This window comes from Bison bison, unplaced genomic scaffold (genome assembly GCF_000754665.1).
Source record: "Bison bison bison isolate TAMUID 2011002044 unplaced genomic scaffold, Bison_UMD1.0 scf7180017864464, whole genome shotgun sequence".
Classification (NCBI taxonomy): Eukaryota; Metazoa; Chordata; class Mammalia; order Artiodactyla; family Bovidae; genus Bison; species Bison bison.
This window is the reverse complement of record NW_011495025.1, coordinates 6,599,665-6,604,470: the sequence shown is the minus strand read 5'-3', so window position 1 is coordinate 6,604,470 and position 4,806 is coordinate 6,599,665.

Genomic DNA, 4,806 nt, shown 5'->3' with positions numbered 1-4,806 from the left:
CTTGCAGTCCAAGGGACTCTCAAGAGGCTTCTCCAACACCACAGTTCAAAAGCATAAATTCTAAAAAACCCAAAAAAAAGCATAAATTCTTCAGTGCTGCTCAGCCTTCTTTATGGTCCAACCCTCATATCCATACATGAATACTGGAAAAACCTTAGCTTTGACTATATATATCTTTGTCAGTAAAATAACATCTATGCTTTCTAATACACTGTCTAGGTTTGTCATAGCTTTTCTTCCAAGGAGCAAGCATCTTTTAATTTCATGGTTGCAGTCACCATCTGCAGTGATCTTGGAGCCCAAGAAAATAAAGTCTGTTACCTTTTCCATTGTTTTCCCATCTATATGCCATGAAGTGATGAGACAGGATGACATGATCTTAGTTTTCTGAATGTTAACTTTTAAGCCAGGTTTTTCACTCTTCTCTTCCACATTCATCAAAAGGCTCTTTAGTTCCTCTTTGCTTTCTGCCATATGGGTGGTGTCATCTGCATATCTGAGGCTATTGATATTTCTCTTGGCAATCTTGATTCCAGCTTGTGCTTCATCCAGCCTGGCATTTTGCATGATGTACTCTGCATGTAAGTTAAATAAGCAGGGTGACAATATACAGCCTTGATGTACTCCTTTCCGAATTAGAACCAATCCATTGTTTTATGTCCGGTTCTAGCTATTGCTTCTTGACCTGCATACAGGTTCTCAGGAGGCAGGTCAGGTGGTCTGGTATTCCCATCTCTTGAAGAATCTTCCACACTTTTCTGTGATCCACATAGTTAAAGGCTTTAGTGTCATCAATGAAGCAGAAGTAGATTTCTTCTGGAATTCTCTTGCTTTTTCTATGATTCAACAAATGTTGGCAATTTGATCTCGGGCTCCTCTGGCTTTTCTAAATCCAGCTTGAACATCTGGAAGTTCTTGGTTCATGTACTGTTGAAGCCTAGCTTGGAGAATTTTGAGCATTATTTTGCTATCCTGTGAAATGAGTGCAATTCTGCAGTAGTTTGAACGTTCTTTGGCATTGCCCTTCTTTGGGATTGGAATGAAAACTGACTTTTTCCAATCGTGTGGCCACTGCTGAATTTTCTGAATTTGCTGGCATATCGAGTGCAGCACTTTCTCATCATCATCTTTTGGGATTTGAAAACCTCGCTGGAATTCCATCACCTCCACTAGCTCTGTTCGTAGTGACGCTTCCTAAGGCCCACTTGACTTCACACTCCAAGATGTCTGGCTCTAGGTGAGTGATCACATTCATGTGATCATGATTACATGTGGAATATCATATACTCACATAGACCCACAGAGAACATACTAGTGGTTACCAGTGGGGACAGTGAAGTGAGGAGGCAGAGACTGTTGTCTCTCTCAGTCTAATACCCCCCTATGTATAAAATAAACAAACAAGGATATCTTGTACAACATAGGGAAATACATCTATTATTTTTTTTCTTAGGTTGTTTTTCCCTTTGGCCATGCCACAGAGCACATGGGATCTTAGTTTCCCAACCAGGGATCAAACTCACTTCCTGCATTTAAAGCATTGGGTCTTATCCAGTGGACCATCATAGAATTCCCTGTTTTGTAGTAACTTTAAGTGGAACATAATCTATACAAATATTAAATTATCCCTGAGGTTAAATGTAATATTGTAATTCAACTATACTTCAGTTTAAATATATATATAACGGATTTTTAAAAGTTTGATTATATACTTTGTATATGAGAGTTGTGTTAACTTTCAGGCATATATAGGATAAATTGAATGATCAGATAAAAGATTTTCCATACAAAAATACTTGCCTGACTAGTTTATTATAAGGCACTGCTGTTGCCGCTGCTGTCGCTTCAGTCGTGTCTGACTCTGTGCGACTCCATAGACGGAAGCCCACCAGGCTCCGCCGTCCCTGGGATTCTCCGGGCAAGAACACTGGAGTGGGTTGCCATTTGCTTCTCCAATGCATAAAAGCGAAAAGTGAAAGTGAAGTCGCTCAGTCATGTCCGACTCTTTGCGACCCCATGGACTGCAGCCCACCAGGCTCCTCCGTCCATGGGATTTTCCAGGCAAGAGTACTGGAGTGGGTGCCACTGCCTTCTCCAGTTATACAGCACAGGAAGACTTTAAGTCAAACCTCTCAAAGAAACAAAGGTATTAATTTATCAAGAAATTATGACAACTATGAATATATATGTATCCATCATTGGAGGCTCTAAATATATAAAGAAAATAGTAACACATATGATGGGGAAAATGTACAGAAATAATGGTAAGAAAAGTCATACCCCACTTTCAACCATGTATGGATCAGGGGTCCCCAGCGTCCCCTGTATAGGAACCAGGCTGCACAGAAGGAGGTGAGTGGTGGGTGAGGGAGCAAAGCTTCATCTGTGTTTATAGCCGCTTCCCATGGCTTGCTTTGTTACCTGAATTCCACCTCCTGCCAGATCAGGGGTGGTATAATCAACATAATGCACTTGAATTATCCCGAAACGACCTTCTACTGCTGCATCCATGTGAAAATTGCCTTCCATGAAACTGGTCCCTGGTCTGAAAAAGGTTGGGGACCACTGATGTAGATCATCCAGACAGAATATCAATCAGAAAGCACTGAATTTGAGCACTTGATATCAAGTGAACCTGACATATATAGTACATTTCACTCAACAGCAGCAAAAGTTCTATTCTTTTGAGGTACACATAGAACATTTTCTAGGATAGATGGAATGTTAAACCACAGAAGTCTTCAAAAATCAAAGAAGATTGAAATCATATCAAGTATCTTTTCTAACTAGAATGGTATGAAACTGAAAATCAATATTAAGAATATTTGAAAATTCAGGAACACTTAGAAATCGAACAACAAGCTTCTGAACAGGCAATGTGTGCAAGAACAAATCAAAATGGAACTAAAAAATATCTTAAAGCAAAAAAAAAAAAAAACAAACTAGAAATACAAAGTACCTAAACTTATAGAAGACGGAAAAATTCAATTCAAAGATTTGTGTTTACAGTGATGAAAGCATATATTAAAAAACAAAGTTCTTGAGAGGGGATCAAGATGATTCAACAGGAAGATACCGAGCTCACCTCCTCTCATGACACACTCAAATTATAACAACTTAAACAGGAATTATCTCTGAGAATGATCTGAAGACTAGCAGAGAAAAATTCCCACAACCAAAAATATGAAGGAGAAACCACAAGGTCGGTAGGAGGACTGGAAAGTTTAGTTAAAACCCACAACTCCAGCACAGTCACTCGCTACTGGAAGGTATCACAACAGCATAGGTCCTCCACGAGGAGGGCAAGGCCTGAGCCCTCCCTCAGGCTGCTCAGCCCAGGGTCCTGCACTGGGGAGAAATGCACACAGGAGATCTGGCTTTGAAAACTCCCAGGGCTTTCTTTCAAGAGAGCTGGAGGCTACAGGAAACAGACTTTGCTCTCTTTCAGTACAGTTCAGTCACTCAGTTGTGTCCGGCTCTTTGTGACCCCACAGACTGCAGCATGCCAGGCTTCCCTATCCATCACCAACTCCTGGAGCTTGCTCAAACTCATGTCCATTGAGTCAGTGATGCCATCCAACCATCTCATCCTCTGTTGCCCTCTTCTCCTCCTGCCCTCAATTTTTCCCAGCATCTGGGTCTTTTCCAATGAGTCAACTCTTCACATCAGGTGGCAAAAGCATTGGAGCTTCAGCTTCAGCAGCAGTCCCTCCAATGACTGTTCAGGGTTGATTTCCTTTAGGATGGACTGGTTTGATCTCCTTGCAGTCGGACTCTCAAGAGTCTTCTCCAACACCACAATTCAAAAGCATCAATTCTTTGGCACTCAGCCCTCTTTATGGTCCAACTCTCACATCCATACATGACTACTAAGAAAACCATAGCTTTGATTAGATGGACCTTTGTCAGCAAAGTAATGTCTCTGCTTTTTCGTATGCTGTCTAGGTTGGTCATAGTTTTTCTTCCAAGGAGAGAGAGTCTTTTAATTTCATGGCTGCAGTCACCATCTGCAGTGATTTTGGAGCCAAAGAAAATACTGTGTCTGTCACTGTTTCCATTTTTCCCCATCTATTTGCCCTGAAGTGATGGGACCAAATGCCATGATATTCGTTTTTTTGAGTGTTGAGTTTTAAGCGAGCTTTTCCACTCTCCTCTTTCACTTTCATCAATAGGCTCTTGAGTACTTCTTTGCTTTCTGCCATAAAACTGGTGTCATCTGAGTATCTGAGGTTGTTGATATTTCACCCAGCAATCTTGACTCCAGCTTGTGCTTCATCCAACCTGGCATTTCACATGATGTACTCTGCATATAAGTTAAATAAGCAGAGTGACAATATACAGCCTTAACATATTCCTTTCCCAATTTGGAACCAGCCTGTTGTTCCATGCTGGTTCTAACTGTTGCTTCTTGTCCTACAAACAGATTTCTCATGAGGCAGGTCAGGTGGTCTGGTATTCCCATCTCTTGAAGAATTTTCCACGGTTTGTTGTGATCCACACAGTCAAAGGCTTTGACATAGTCAATAAAGCAGAAGTAGGTGTTTTTCTGGAACTCTCTTGCTTTTTTGATGATCCAGCGGATGTTGGCAATTTGATCTCTGGTTCCTCTGCCTTTCTAAATCCAGCTTGAACATCTGGAAGTTCACAGTTCACATACTGTTGAAGCCTGGTCTGGAGAACTTTGAGCATTGCTTTGCTAGCATGTGAGATGAGTCCAATTGTGTGGTGGTTTGAGCATTCTTTGGCATTGCCTTTCTTTGGGATTGGAATGAAAACTGACCTTTTCCAGTCCTGTGGCCACTGCTG